Source organism: Myxine glutinosa, chromosome 7 (assembly GCF_964187855.1).
Source record: "Myxine glutinosa chromosome 7, kmMyxGlut1.1, whole genome shotgun sequence".
NCBI lineage: Eukaryota > Metazoa > Chordata > Myxini > Myxiniformes > Myxinidae > Myxine > Myxine glutinosa.
This window is the reverse complement of record NC_136267.1, coordinates 56,141,591-56,157,726: the sequence shown is the minus strand read 5'-3', so window position 1 is coordinate 56,157,726 and position 16,136 is coordinate 56,141,591. Positions and strand designations below refer to the sequence as shown.

Sequence of the window (16,136 nt, the reverse complement as noted above, 5' to 3'; positions counted from 1 at the left end):
TCCAGGCCATGTTCGAAAAATTATTAAGCGAAATGAGTGAACAAATGAAAGAACAAATGAATACTCAAACTAAACGATTTGAGGGCAAAATTGATGGAAGAGAAAACAAAATTAATGAAATGGAGGGCAAAATGAATGCCCAAAGTGAACGATTGGAGGGAAAAGTTGAGGGAATGAATGAACAAGAATGAAATGAGGGAAATGAATGAACGATTGGAGGGCAAAATTTAGGGAAAATAAAAGGCATCACTGATCAAATGAACGAAATTAAGGAGTGAATAACACAGGAACTGGGGGAACGAATTGATGGCACAGAGGGAAGAATGGAACACAAAATGAAGGACAGACTGGGAGAATTCGAGAAGAAATTGGAGATTTGATTTGGGGAAACGGAGAAAGGAATGGCATTGGAATTTGAACTAAAACGGGAAGAAATGGAATTGAAAATAGAAGAGGGTAAAAAATAGAAGAGGGCTATTCAAATGAGGGAAAAGTTAGAAGACTAAATTGGGTCAACAAATGAAAGGATTGACAATGTAAATAAGGGCCTGGTGGGCTATCGCACCTGTGTGGATGCCAGAATGCAACAACAGATAGAGGAATGGGAACTTTTGAAGCACCAGGGTGGTGGTTTGGCAGAGGAGGTAAAAAAGTTGGAAGCCCGGTTAACCGAACAAGAGTGGGTGTTGATCGATAAAGGCCTGTGGTGGCCACAATTGACTGGGGAAAGGATGGATGAGATGTTACAGGAGCGGCTGAACACTTGGGACAATACAATCAAGGGAGTGGTTACTCGAGTCCAACAGAGTCTGTGAGACGAGGTGAGTCGGTCCGTTAAGCATCTCCAAGACTAGATTAAGGTGACCCAGGGGACCCTCACCACGAGCCACATGTGGGCACCGGAGGCTCCCAGCTGGAGGGGGGGTGTGTTTTGGCCCTGGGCTGGATTCGGACATGGAGGAGTCTGAGAGAAGAGTCTCGGGAAAAACCATCCCCCTTGTACATTCTGATGGGTCAGGGAGTTTAGAGTCTTTCCTGACGCAATTTCAATGCGTGTCCCTGCTCGATGGTTGAGGGGAGCGGGAACGCATGGGGAATATGGTGGCGACACTGCGGGGGCCAGCCGCAGACGTTTTAAACGTGGTCCCAGAGGGAATATTGACCTGTAAGGGCATTTGCAACGTCTTGAATCATAGGTTTGGGATGGGTGCAAGGTGCGACCTGGTCCGGGCGCAGCTGCTGCATCGTAAATTAAAACCAAGTGAAACGCTGCAGGAGCTGGCCCAGGACATTTACCAATCTGTGAGGATTTTAAATGACCTTTTTAGTCACTTTTTTTTTTTTCGTGAGTGCGTGGCGAGACTGACCTTCTTGAGGGGGTTGAGCTGCGTACCAGAGAGGTCACCTGTGGCGGTACGACAGGTGGAGGTACGGGATCAGGAAGAGAAGCAGGAGGAATCGGGCATTACCCGAATGCTTAGGGGGATCAGCCGGCAGCTGTCAAATTTGACCAGGGGTAAATTTGCAGCGGGTGAGTCACTCCAGTGTGGTCCGGGTTTGCCATCAGGGTGGCCCGAACTTTGTCGGGTTGGCTCGGGAGTAAGTGGTGCTCCAACTGGGGATACGAGGGGTCTGTTCATGGGGACTTGTTTTCGGTGTGGAAGAAGAGGACACTCGCAGCGGTATTCATCAATGTTCATCATCAATGATCTCTTTGACTCTCTGGAAAATCCCCTCGATGTTTTTGCTGATAACCCCACTCTCTGCCGCTCCATACCTCATCCGTCAGATCAGCAGTCTGCAGTCTCCTCACTCTCCACAGACCTGGACAAAATCAAAAACTGGTCAAACAAGTGGAACATGTCTTTCAATCTTGACAAATCTCACACTCTCACTACGTCTCTCCAAAAAGACTGTGTAGATAACCCTCCCATCTACTTTTTCAACAATCCTCTCCAAGAAGTTCTGTCGCTCAAGCTTTTGGGTCTCACTATCTGCCATGATCTTTCTTGGGTAAAACCACATTTCCAAGCTGGCCTCCAAAGCCAGTCACCGACTGGGCATCCTCCGTCGTGCGAAGTCCTTCCTTGGCACACCTGAGCTCCTCACCACATACAAGGCTTTCATCCGCAGCTCAATGGAATAATGTTCCCCCCTCTGGGCCGGTGCCCCTGCCTCACACCTAGCTCGACTTCATGCTGTTGAAACCAAAGCTTTCACAATCATTGGTATCTCCCTCAATGAAGCTGATTCTGAGGGCCTTTCACTCGCTCACCGCAGGCAGGTTGGTGGTCTTTCTGTCTTCTACTGACTCCTTTCCGGCCTAGCTACCCCAGCTCTGTCTGTGCTCTGTCCCCCAAATATTCCTTCAGGTCACACAAGATCTGCCAGCAACCCTCTTCTGGTGAAACTGCCAAAACCAAAACTCTCTGCTCACCTTCACTCTTTCATTCCTCTTTTCCTCCCACCTCTGTATCAAACTCCCCCACTCTCTTCAATCCCACTCCTCCCTCCAGGTCTTTGAAACAGCTGTGCACCACCATCTCTTATCTTTCCCCATCCAAAACCTTGATCTTTTCTACCCCCGTGAATTCACCCCACATCCACCTTTTTGAAGTACCAACTTCTTTCCTGGAAGTCCTAGCAGTGTCCATTTGTTTTATACCTCTCCCACCCTCCCCTGCTTCACCTACCCCCCCAACCCTCTCCCTCCCACAGATCTCCCAATGTCCCTGTTCCCTTCCATTGTTGTGCTTGTGTGCTTCCCTCTCTCTCCCCATCTTGTCTCCCACTGCCTTTATTAAATGTTTTTTTCTGTCCGTTTATATTTTTTGTGATTAATGTTAGCCCTTACACGAGCCTCAATCTTGTATAAAATAAAAAAATGGAATAAAATAAAACTGTCGGGATCCCCCTAGGTATCAACCTCTCAACGGGCTTCACAGCCCAGAGAGGAGAGGACCTCCCGAAGGACCACATGCTCCAGGAGATGGTCACCGCCGAGGGCTGGTCTGGCCACTGTAAGATGTTTGCGAAACTCGAACGAGCCGAGCATACGGGGCCATGCTCAGCTGGCAAGTGTGTGGAGAAGCGTCCTTCTTTGGTGAATATAGTGAATTGTGGAAAAATTGGCATGGGTAATTTTATGGTTAGATGCAAAATTGAGGGGGAATTTTGTGAGGCCGTGGTGGGCACTGGGGCCAGTGACACCACTATTAATCCAATTGTGTGAGACCAAAGTGTTGGAGGCTGGAACAAAATTGATAGACTAGCAGGACACAGCCTTCAACTGGCTACAGGGTCGATGGCTACAATATTGGGCCGCGGGGTTGTAGGGGTGGAGTTGGGCAGTCTGGAGGTCGATGTGGTGGTATGGGTGGCCGAAGTGTGCGACCAATGTCTTCTGGGATTGAGTTTCCTGGTGGAACACGACAGTCAACTGGACCTTGGGCGAGGTCACGTGGTTGGGTACTGAGAGGATGCAATTGGTCGGACTGGGGGATGACTAGGAGGCGCAGGGGACGTGGCTGGAGGTGCCACGCACTGTGACCGTGCCTCCCAGGTCCGAGGCTGTGGTAATGGTGGAGTTGGCAGCAGGTGCTCACCACATTGGCCAGCTTGGGCAAGTGGAGCCGTGGTCCTCACAAGGGGTTGAAGGATTGATGGTGGGTCGCACCCTCGTGGGCCTATGTGGGCGGTTCGGCTGGTCAACTTGTCTGATAGCCCTCGCACGGTAAGGGGCAGAGCTGTCGCAGCCAAGTGTAGTAGTGTATTAGAGGTCACCGGAGGAGGCGGATCCACATGCTTGCCAGTACAGCTGGACAAAGGGAAACATTTTGGGCGAAATTTATTGGCCCTAGGGAGTGCAGGACATGATAACACGCTCTGAATAGGGCCTAACATCGGAGCAGGTAGAGACATTGTACAATTTGGTTTGTAAGAACTTGGATGTCTTCTCTCTCTCTCTCCCGGGGATGTTGGACGCACGGGCCTCGTCAGGCATCAAATTATTACTGGTGGGGTACGGCCTGTTCGCCAACCGCCACAGCGGCTCCTTCTCGCTAAGAAAGAGGAGGCTGAGGAACAGGTGATAAAAATGGAAAAAGTCGGAATTATCGAGCCCTCGGTGAGTCCTTGCGTGTCACCCATTGTGCTGGTGAAAAGTAGGACGGGACCACACGGTTCTGTGTGGATTATCGCCAGCTCAATCATGTGACACTCAAAGACTCGTATCCCCTGCCAAAGATTGATGACACCATCAATACCATTTCAGGCTAAAAATGGTTTTCGACATTGGATTGAAAGAGTGGCTTTTGGCAGGTGGAGATGGATAAAGCAGAGAGAGAGAAAACAGCGTTCTCCACAGGAAAGGGCCTCTGGCAGTTTGTCGTCATGCCTTTTGGATTGTGCAATGCCCCTGCCACGTTTGAGCGTGTGATGGAACGTGTCCTTTTGGTTTACCATGGCAAAGTTGCCTTGTCTATTTGGGTGACGTATTGGTCCACGTCCCACATTTGAACATTCTGCCAAAAAAAATTGTCAGAGGTACTTGAGAGATTAAGGGGTGCCGGGTAGAAATTGAAACCGAGCAAGTGTGAAATTTTCAGAAGAGAAGTGACTTACCTGGATCACGTGATTAACGAGAGCGGTGTGGCCACTGACCCTGCAAAGCTAAAATCGGTAAAAGAGTGGCCTGTCCCCAAAATTGTAAGAGAAGTCAGAGGATTTTTTGGCCTCTGCTCTTACTGCAGGAGATTTGTGGCAAACTTCGCAGAAATTGCAAGACCCTTGCACTAATTGACAGAGAAAGGAACCAAATATGTATGGTCAGAGAGCTGCATCGAGGCATTCACTCACTGAAAACAACGTCTGGTGGAGGCCCCAGTTTTGGCATACCCGACAGATGATGGCAATTACATCCTTGACACGGATGCAAGCCAGGAAGGATTGGCATCTGTGCTGTCACAAATACAACAGGGGGTCGAGAAGGTTATTGCGTATTACAGTGGGCGCTTTCGCGGCTTTCGGTGGATATTATTGCGTTACCCGCAAAGAAATATTGGCCTTACTGTCTATAGTTGGACACTTTCACCCTTACCTTTATGGGAGAGAGTTTGTGATCCGAGTAGATCATGCCTCCTTGCTATGGCTTCTTCAATATAAAGAACCAGAGGGACAAATTTAAAGTTGGCTTGAGAAACTGCAGCAGTATAATTTCACTGTGTGACATCGGCCTGGCAAAGCACATGCCAATGCAGACACTCTCTCTCGGCGACCCTGTTGGCATTACAGTGTAAATTCTGTGACAGGCAAGAAACCAACGATTCAATTGAACATGACCAAATTGGTGCATGCCTATATGCAGCGAGAGTGACCCGACGAACTTTGCTACAACCCGCACCTGGATTGGGTGATGTGAATTGGCAAGAGAGTCAAAGGGAGGATCCTGTTTTGGGCCCCCTTTTTCATTGGCTGGAGGAGGACAAAAGACCTTCTTGGGAAGAGATTGCTCCGTCTTGGCATTGCTCCGAAATTGCTCCGAAAAGGCTCAGGTTAGGCATGTTGGGTTTGAAGGAGGGCCATTTATACAGTAAATGGGTAACACCAACAGGCGATGTAGCTTCCTAGTTGATCTTGGTGCCAGATAAATTGAAGGAAGTGGTCATGGGGCACGTACATGAGACTAGGACGATGGGACATTTGGGCATGGCCAAAACTTTGGCAAAATTGCGACAGAGGTTTTATTGGGTAAATTTGGGCAGGGACATTCAAAATAGGGTGAGATCCTGTGACCTCTGCAGCAGTAAGAAAGGCGCGCAACGCCCCACTCCAGGTGTACAGCGTGGGAGTGCCACTTGAGCGGGTGGCAGGAGGTGTTGTTGTGCAATGGACTATTTCACAAAATTCGCCAGAAGCCTACCCATTGCCCAACCAGGAAGCCTGGCTGGTAGCTCAAGTTTTAATTGAAGGGTTTTTCTCCAGATTTGGCGTACAAATGGAGCTGCACACTGTGGCCAATGCACACACACACTGCACACAATGGCCGGAACTTTGAGTCCGAGCTCCTGCGGTCGTTGTGCGAGCTCGTCCAAATGAATAAGACCCGGATGACTCCTCTTAGGCCTCAGTCGGATGGGATGGTGGAGAGATTTAACTGGACATTGTTAACACAATTTGCTCTATTCACCTCTGAGCACCAGCAGGATTGGGACGAGCATCTCCCGTTTTTGTTGATGGCTTAACGGACTGCACAGCATGCAACCACTCGGTGCACCCCCGCCTTGTTGATGTTTGGTCGGGAAATGCTCGTCCCCATAGATTTGTGTATGGGACCATCACCAGAGGAACCAGTTGGAGCATCTGTGGAAAGTTATGCAAATAATTTGCAGAAGAGCATGGAAAAGGCTCATGAGTTTGCGAGAAAGCAAATTGGCTTGGCTTCCTCGCACATGAAATTGAGATGAGACACTCGGGCACACTCTCCCTGTTTCCTTCCCTGATACCTTATTTGGCTCTACTGGTCCCGGAGGAGGAAGGGGGTGTTACCCGAAACTCACCTCACCCTGGAAGGGCCCCAGGGTGGTGCTTTGGCAGGTGACTGGTGTGGTTTTCAAAATTCAGATGGGTCCGCATACCCTACCACAGATAGTCCACGGGGATAGATTGAGCCCTTACCTAGGTCGGGAGGCTCCTGGGTGGATTGGAAGGGTGCAGGGGAAACTAGGAGTGGTGGATGACACTCTTGGACCAGACAAACCTGCGACGACCTGCAAATAAAGTAAGGTGCCTTGAGGCGTAATGTCTCCAGTGTTCAGTTTTGCTTGGAAATTGGGACATGGATAATTGGAATGGGAGCGGGTGAAAGTGACCCAATGGTCGGTAAGTGGATCGGTTTGAACAACCACAAAAACTTGTCTTGTTGTGGATGTCTCTTGTGAGTCAAGGATTGAGTTGTGTTTGGGAGTGTGAATGTGTGGATAATAACATGTATGCAGGCCATGGCAGTTTAGGAACACAGCCACTATTTTGCATTACCAGTGTTTGAGAATTGAATGGCAGTGGGGGAGGGAATGACATTTGGTTGGGATTTTGTGGGTGAGGAAGGTGTGAGTGTCTGCAGGAATGGATCAAGCTCTGGAGGAGCGGTGACTGCAGCCCCCCTGGTGTCTGGAAATGGGGACCCATCGGGAGGGGGTCTGGTTTGACGACCAACGGTCGGGAGACCCTTGACGACCAAGGAGAGGCCGAGAGAGCCTGAATGGTGTGGACACCCTCTCCGGCAGGACGTACAGCAAAGGAGCTGTTTGGCTGTCAGGGACCGAATCGTGGAGTGGGGAGGGGGTGAAGAAGTTGTAAAGCCGTGTGACTTGTATTGGACTGCAGGCACCACAGCCTCAAGCGCCCCCACCATCTTGTTTGTAAGGGACCTCCCCACTACCTAATTGAGGATCACACATATGAGTAATAATATCCCAAAGACCCCCAAAAAACTCGGAAGACCGAAAAGACCCAAAATACCCCGAAGACCCTTAAAGACCCAAACAATCAAAAAGGCTGAAAAGACCCCGAAGATCCTTCCAGACCCTGAGGACTCCAAATACCTAAATTACCCCCATAGACCCAAAATACCCCAAAGACCCTTAAATACCCCAAATATCCAGATCAAGGACTCAAAATACTCAAATGACTCAAAATACCAAGAGGACCCAAAAGACGTCGATGAACCAGAAGACACAAAAGATACTGAAGACACAAAAGACCCCAAGGACAAAAAAGACCACATCGACTCAAAAGACCACAAGGACTCTGAAGACCCAAAAGAAGAGTAATTATGCCTCTTACATTGGAATTGTAGACGGTGGCTTGCAAACTGAGCCTCAAGGTCGGTGTACAGAAGCGATATTTTTGTAATCGCAATAAATGCAAGGAACAGGGAGGTGAAATTTGCTGCATGTGATGTGCAATGTGCATAGAGTAAAACAAGTGTTCATATACGTCTGTAAGATGTCTCATAAATAAGGATGATAAAAGCACACCTGACACTCGGCCCAGACTTCAGACTTTGGCATTTTAACACAGCTGTACCGTGAAAAACTGTTCCAACCCGTCATTTTTGACGGGCTTTATACTAGTTATTAATATACATTACCACCATCACTTGAAGCAAGTTATACATTCATGTTGTTTGTTTTCATCGATTTATTTGAATTATGTTGCCGTTTGATGTAACGTTTGATTTAACGGTTGTTTTGATTTGACATCTCAATATGTTGTTTCATTTGCTTTAACGGTTTTGGTTTGATGGACGGTTTAAATTTTAAGGGCACGAGTTTGGTTCCAGAATGGCGTTGATTGTTGGATTCGGTGTCCCCACCCCTCCCCCTTTTTCCCCCTTGAAAAAAGGGGGATGGAGAGTTGTTTATCTTTACTCTCGGGGGAAGGGGTATATATATGTATTATTTTTTATTATTTTTTTAGTCAAAAAATAACGAACTTTTTTTTTTCCATTTTTCTTTTTTGAGCCTGGTGTTGGCTTAGCGGTTAGGGTGCCGGCTTGGGATCATAGGATCCTGGGTTCGAATCCCGGTCGATCGCTGAATTAATGCCAGGGGGGTTGACTCAGCTTGTCATCCTTCCGAGGTCGGCAAATTGAGTACCAGCTTGCTGGGATGAATGATCCCGGTGTGACCCCGGTTTCGAATAGGTACACCGTATCCCTGCGCATCGTAAGAGGTGACTAAGGGTTGGCGTCAGGAAGGGCATCCGGCCATAAAAACATTGCCTCAAACAGGGAACCATGATTGTCATGGGGCCCGCAAGGCTAACCCCCGCTCTAGCGGGGAAAATGGCCTTAAAACGATTATATATATATATATATATATATATATATATATATATATATATATATATATATATAATTTTATATATATATATACACATATACATACATACACACACACACACACACACACACACACACACACACACACACACACACACACACACACACACATACACACATACATACATACATACATACATACATACATACATACATACATACATGGGGGTCAATCCCCTTGCCTTTTACACTGGCCGATTCCCCCAGTCCTGGAAGTATGACGTCACGCCCGGTCAGCGCTGAATAGGGTATTAGGCCTATCCGTCCTATGACCTAAGTACCAGCACCTCCCGGTACGCAAGGAAATACTCCCGCTCGTGCCGCAGTGTAATTGATGGATTGCGCCGAGCGAAGCGAACTGCGGCGCGAGCCGTTTAACAATGACTAAACCCGATTGCGAAGCTTTGGCCGAAATCGCGCCACAGGAACTCAATTGGGAAATCACGAAAGCGATCGGATGAGAAAGGAAACCAAAGTAAGGAGGAACAGGTATTTATTAATTATGTACAATAACCCAAAGAAAGAGAAGAAATCAAAGTAATATACAGGAAATGGAAGGAGCAGAAGGACACAGAGCAATTCTTAGCTTGTACAGGCTTAACTTATCCCCAGGACAATACAGACAGAACGAACTCACTTACACGAATGGGAGAAAATGGCAATGGTAAAGATGGCAGGGGGAGAAGAATCCAGGCAGATGGTTCGGCAGGAAGATCCGGGGCAGATGGGTCAGGCGTTGAGGTCCACGCTCGCGGTTCACGCTCCGGGCTCGAGGCGAAAACCCGGCAAAAACAGCTTCGCGTCTCACCGACCGGCAATAGGGCCTCGAGGGTCTCGGCCTATTGCCGCAATACGAGCACCCCCTCCCGTCTCTCTCTCTCAGTTCGACTGGATCACTCCTCTCTTTGTCCTCGTTCTGCTCTGCCGTACCTGTTGCCGCCGAATGCCTTCTCTTTCATCTGCTCTTCGTGCTCCCTCGCTCATCTGCCGGTGGGGGCCTCCCGTAACGGGTTATATAGCCACGCCCTACCAAGCCATGCCCACCGATTCCTGGTTGGTTGTAAGGGCTTCCTGGCTCCACCTCTTGATGACGATGGGCGGGCCACGCCCTTCTTCTCCGAGCTGACCACGTGCGTAATGGAGTCTGAATGCTGTTGGAAATGTAGGCTTTGGGCCAATCGAAAGGGGGATCTATCTTATTTGATTTGGTGCAGTGCAAGGTCAACTAGTGGAGACAGCCTTAAACTGAAACACATAATAATGATATAACTATAGAGAGGTTCTATGATGGGCTCCGTGCTTGTACATGGACTAGCTCGGGGACGACCTTTGATCTTACCAATTGATGGAGGTATTTACAAAGAATTACTATTTACAGAGGGTGATATTTACAATAAATACACCATGTGCAGGGTTTCCCAAATCCGTTACACTGCACCCTCACTCCTTCAGGCACGTACCAGGCCGAAAAAAACTTTAACTTAATGTGGCACGCAGGTGTAATTTCCCTCTATAATTAACCTGACCCTGAGTGTGATGGTTTTAAAAACACAATAAATATGTCCCCCTATTACGTTGCACCCTACCTAACAGATTCACACCCCCAACTAACCGAATTTCGGAATTAATTTTCAAACTACACATTGACGGTGGGGAGCATTATTTACAAGTGACATTATTTCATTATTTACAAAACGCAATCCAGGACCTGTTATTTTTCTTTTAGGAAACAAAAAGAATCCTGTGGGAGGGAGGAGACAGCATGCACTGCATCGACGCACCACCTCACATGCCCGGGGGATGCAGAATTGAGATTCTGTCATACATCCCCGGGCATGCAAACACCAAAGCACCAATAAAGAGTACCAATAATAAGCACCAAAATGCACAGTCATCACATTTCCAATAAGGCTGAAGGATGACGTCTTCTTCTTGTTCTGCTCCCTCTGCTGGGCGTCGTTCTTGGTGTTGTCGTTCTTCTGGCTTGCTGCCTATTTGCAATAATAAAACAAAAGCACAAACCGTGTCCATGTGTTTATTTATGGCCAACAGGGGCCGACTATGGTGGTCCACCTGTGGGCTTGGCACCACCTCACCGAGGTCCGCAAGCAAGACCTTTCTCTGGCCAACCTGGCCGGTCCCAGCAGAGGGGCCATGCCACACAACGTGTGGTCCATAAGTGGTGCTCGGCCACAGTACTGTGGTCCATAAGTGGTGCGTGGATGCAGGCAGCTTGCAGCGGGAATTCGGGCACACAATGGCGGGCTCCCGCACACTCCCCCTCAGTGCCCAGAGAGCACGGTCCATGGGTGGGGAAGGAAGACAAAGCAGAATTAGCGAGGGCAAGGGCGCAAGGGTACACATCAACACAGGTAATGCAGAGTGAGGTGCGCACGGAGAGCGAAGTGAGAAAGCTCGTCCCTACCGTACGCCACCCCCCCCCCCCCCCCCTGTCACCTACTCTACCCTTGCCCTTACCCCATATTTACAAAACCTACACATTTACAAATTCGTCACTACCGTCACGTCTTCCCCAATATCTCCCCTAATACCTAATTCCTCACAATCCCTCTAACCAAATTTGCCATCATCCAAATTCCTCATCAATTCCTCACAAGGAGGAAGAGATGGAACATCAAGCACAATGTCACACCCACGTCATGATGCGTCTCACCTTTCCAAAACATTTGCACAAAAATAAAACAACAACACATGGCATGGTGTGGAGTTCTGTCGTCACCTCAGGTGAGTGGATGCAGATGGTGCGAGGAGATTTCAATCCTATCTTCCTTCGAAATGACTTTAACACACTTTACACTACCTGGGGTCTTTCCCTGCCAAACCATTGGCCATCTTACACTCTATCGGTTTTAAGAACCAAACTCCCATTGACCAAACTGTGGTGCTCATCAATTTGGGGTCTCACTCCCCCGATTCAACTCCCTGTGCCTTCGCACAATTTCGGGACTGAGTCGTGTGGCTCTCCCAGCAGGTCTACTCACCTGCACACCTCCGCCACTGCAGCTGCCTCCGAGCTTACCTGCTCCTTTACCTAACCTATCTAACTGGGGAAGGCCCTCCCTGGCACTTACCCCCTCGGTGCCCTCTCTGGCACTGGGCTACCCGGGTCCGTCCTCCGGATCCTTCGGCCCCATCCACAACAACTCTACCGGCTCCCAGAGCCCACCTGCGGCCTCACCTGGCCGACCTCCTCACAGTGGCGGAGTGTCCAACCAACCACACACACTAACAGGCCACACGCCCAGCCATTTCCACATCACTAATGCACCCATCCAAACACCATTCTTCCACACGCACCACAGATGCCAATATCCAACCACAATTTACCTATACCCTCTACCTAACTCTTAAACCACCCTCCCCGGGTATTCGTGATGGGGTCCATCCTCCCCATACACTCCCTTCGCACCAACCACTCCACTCCACAGTTTCCACCATACTCACTCCACACCATCCATTCCATACTCCATGTATTCCATACCATTTATTCCGAAAACCATTCTCCATACACCTGTTCTTCACTTGCACACCTGTGCTCACACACCTGGTGCTTCCTGCACCCTCCTTCCTCCCAGGCTTCTTCATTCACTACAATGCCATTCATCCACACTCACAATACTCTGCTCAATACTCAATCATCACGCTCACCACAAAGAACTTCCTGCACCCACACTGCATCATCTAAGCCTTTCTAAGCTGACTACTCCCTTCTGAAACTCACGCTTCCCAGTCGCCCCTTATATTATCGCGCTCCCTCATCGTTATAATCCAACTAATCTACCTACGTCCCCTACTACAGGTATCATGGCGCTACTTAATTCTCATGTCACCTATGGTCATTTCTAAGTCCCTATACTTTATCCAAACCCTCCCTCGGCGAGCTTACACTGCCAAAACCCCATAACTAGTGCCCATGTGCCCAGGGGATGTGAGGGATGGTGGATTTGCCATCCCTCCACATCGGGCATCTCCCACTATCAATTTCGCCATCAAATTCCAATTCTGCCCATCAAATTTGCCAATCATTTGCCAATCAAATTTTGCTCATCAAATTTGCCAATCATTACTTTCCTACTAATTCCAAACAATTACACTATCATCATCACAGTCCGCTATAACTGAGCCTCTCGGTACGTCATGACATCATTAAAACTCGGCTTCGCAAAGCCGAGCAATGAATTCGGGTGGTTTGGTCTACTGTAGGTTGAGTCCGTCCGGCATTCGGTTCAGGGGAGGAGGTTTGCTCGAGCCGAGATTCCACGCACCATCTCGGCGCGGAGGCTTTCGGTCTCCGGTCCGATGGCTCAATCTCGCCCGGCCGGAACGCCGCCACCACAGGGGGTCACCGTCCCGACCCTTCCTACCTGCCCTTGAACCGGGCCGGTCGCCTTGCCCAGCAAGGCCCGGACTCGACCGTGCGGAGCGGGGCCAGGCCCGGATCGTGCACGACGCTCCGAAGAGAAGCGACGCAGCACCGATCCCCGCCGGCTCCCGCAATACCCACAGCCCGGCATGGACCAGGGGCTCGCTTCGGCTAACCGTTGGTCTAACCGCTATCCCGTTTAACGTCGATGCTTCACTTGCAGGCTCACACGCATACGCGACCCCTTTCACACTCGCAAAACCCGGCGCCTCCCGTGCATCCCACACACTCCGTCCATTCCACCACCGCACTCCCTGTAACACACCACACCTCTCGCGCACCTTCTTGCGCACACTCGTCGTTCGCACACTTCCTTAACACACCTCTTCGCGCCCACTCCTCGGTCACATCCTCTGTGACAACCATGGGTGTGCACTCTTTTGCACACCCGATCACGCGCTTCGGTGCGCCCTCCCGCACACGCGCCACCACTAACTCAGGCCTACACTCTCGCACACGTTCCACCACCACCTTACTCTCCGGGTCACTCTCACCCTCGCACGTACACTCCGTATCGCTCTCACTCTCTGTGTCGCATTCACTCTCACTTCCACCCTCTGTGACACACTCACTCTCCGACGCACACTTTTTCCTCACACGTGTGCCATTCTTTCTCACACCACGCACCATGGACCTCCCACAAACGCCCGGGTGCCATGTCGACCCCAATCGCGCGACAATTCTTTTCGCGCCAAACACTTTTCCGAAAAACCTTTTTGCACCATGCACAGCCCGTCTCACCTTTGGGGTTCTTCTTCCTCGCTCCACACGCACCTGCAAATCTTTATAAGGATTATGCAGCACGACATGATGTGAGCACGGACTTTGCACATTATCCATCACTTTCTCTGATTCCTGGGCTACCTCCGTCGTCTTCCCAATTTCGATTTCCCCTATGATTAATTCGTTAATTTCTTTCTCCTCGACGACCGCTGGCTTTATTAAAATTTTCTCTTCTTCAGCGGTCGCCGGCTGCCCCAGCACCCTGGTCGCGATTTCTATCCCGGTCCACCCGGCTGTGCTTTTCTCACACTCGCTCAACCCGCGCTTCTGAACTCGTGTTACCTCGTCGTGCACCCTTGGGACCCTCTCGCCCGACATGCGATCCATGGTCTCCCCACATTTTTGTATCTGGCTTCCCAATTACTTTCTCTGAGCCCTCGCCTCGTCCCTCATTTCTCCCACCATTCTGCTTTCCATTCCCCCCCACGTGTCGACCATAAAGACCCTCATTTGCTCCGTGAATAGGCCCCAGTCTATCGGCGCCGCGGGCGTGGCTGCCGCAGCCACGTGCGAGGCGCCATCTTGTGCGCCTGAAACCTCTGCCACCCAATGCGTATTGCGTTCCTCCTGCGTTACTCCCACCTCCTCCCTGGGGTCCTGGGTTGACTCTAAACCCTCTTCTAGCTCCCCTACCGGCATCCGGTCGCCTTGATCATCCATGGCACGATTTTAAAATTTAGCTGTTTTAATAAAATTACGGCCACTCGTAATTTTGAGTGCGTTAAGCGCACTTCGGGTCCAAATCCCACTCCCCGACACCAATTGTTACGGATCTGGGGTCGGCGCTCCCCTTACCAAGGGGGGGTCAATCCCCTTGTCTTTTACACTGGCCGATTCCCCCAGTCCTGGAAGTATGACGTCACGCCCGGTCAGCGCTGAATAGGGTATTAGGCCTATCCGTCCTTTGACCTAAGTACCAGCGCCTCCCGGTACGCAAGGAAATACTCCCGCTCGTGCCGCAATGTAATTGATGGATTGCGCCGAGCGAAGCGAACTGCGGCGCGAGCCGTTTAACAATGACGAAACCCAATTGCGAAGCGTTGGCCGAAATCGCGCCACAGGAACTCAATTAGGAAATCACGAAAGCGATCGGATGAGAAAGGAAACCAAAGTAAGGAGGAACAGGTATTTATTAATTATGTACAATAACCCAAAGAAAGAGAAGAAATCAAAGTAATATACAGGAAATGGAAGGAGCAGAAGGACACAGCAATTCTTAGCTTATACAGGCTTAACTTATCCCCAGGACAATACAGACAGAACAAACTCACTTACACGAATGGGAGAAAATGGCAATGGTAAAGATGGCAGGGGGAGAAGAATCCAGGCAGATGGTTCGGCAGGAAGGTCCGGGGCAGATGGGTCAGGCATTGAGGTCCACGCTCGCAGTTCACGCTCCGGGCTCGAGGCGAAAACCCGGCAAAAACAGCTTCGCGTCTCACCGACCGGCAATGGGGCCTTGAGGGTCTCGGCCTATTGCCGCAATACGAGCACCCCCTCCCGTCTCTCTCTCTCTCGGTTCAGCTGGATCACTCCTCTCTTTGTCCTCGTTCTGCTCTGCCGTATCTGTTTCCGCCGAATGCCTTCTCTCTCATCTGCTCTTGGTGCTCCCTCGCTCATCTGCCGGTGGGGGCCTCCCGTAACGGGTTATATAGCCACGCCCTACCAAGGCATGCCCACCGATTCCTGGTTGGTTGTAAGGGCTTCCTGGCTCCACCTCTTGATGACGATGGGCGGGCCATGCCCTTCTTCTCCGAGCTGACCGCGTGCGTAATGGAGTCTGAATGCTGTTGGAAATGTAGGCTTTGGGGCAATCGAAAGGGGGTTCTATCTTATTTGATTTGGTGCAGCGCAAGGTCAACTAGTGGAGAGACAGCCTTAAACTGAAACACATAATAATGATATAACTATAGAGAGGTTCTATGATTGGCTACGTGCTTGTACATGGACTAGCTAGGGGACGACCTTTGATCTTACCAATTGATGGAGGTATTTACAAAGAATTAC

General features: G+C 49.9%; 1 protein-coding gene across 3 annotated transcripts in view; it reads left to right on the top strand.

Moving 5' to 3' along the window:
- Positions 1-16,136, top strand: part of LOC137431273 (uncharacterized) — a 354,360-nt gene that overhangs the window by 337,236 nt on the left and 988 nt on the right. The gene's annotated exons all lie outside the window — the stretch shown is intronic.